Raw genomic sequence first — 705 nt, forward strand, 5'->3', positions numbered from 1 at the left:
CAACTCAATGGACATGAATTTGAGCAAACTCCAGGAGATAGTGGAGGACAGAGGAGCCTGGTGTGCTACAGTCCATGGAATCGCAAAGAGTCTGACACAACTTGGCAACTGAACAACAGCAACAACATATTTCTTCCATACTGGCTGCACCAATTTACATTCCCACAAAGAGCTTATAAAGGTTCCCCTTTTTGCACTTGTTACTTATCCACTTGTTATTCCTACCCTTTTGCTAATAACCAGTGTAACAGGCCTTAGATGATTATTGTGGTTTACATTTATATTTCCCTAGTAATCAGTGACATTGAACATCTTTTCATGCTCCTGTTAACCATTTGCATACCTTTGGAAAAATGTCTATTCAGCTGCTCTGCCCATTTTTTAATCAGATTGTTTTGTTGTTGTTGATGATGAGTTTATGTGAATTCTTTATATATTTTGGATATTAGCACCTTATCAGATGTATGATTTGAATGTCTTTTCCCATTCAGTAGGTTGTCTGTTCTATTGTTGGTTTCTTTTGCTGTGGAGAAGCTTTTTAGTTTTTTGTAGTTCCATTTGTTTATTTTTATTTCTGTTTCCCTTGCCTATGGAGACATATTTAGAAAGATATTGCTAAAACTGATGTCAAATACCATACTGCTTAAGTTTTCTTCTAGGAGTTTTATGGTTTTAAATATTGTGTTTAACATATAGCTGTCCAGT

Source organism: Bison bison, unplaced genomic scaffold, assembly GCF_000754665.1.
Source record: "Bison bison bison isolate TAMUID 2011002044 unplaced genomic scaffold, Bison_UMD1.0 scf7180017853385, whole genome shotgun sequence".
In the NCBI taxonomy this organism is placed as follows: domain Eukaryota; kingdom Metazoa; phylum Chordata; class Mammalia; order Artiodactyla; family Bovidae; genus Bison; species Bison bison.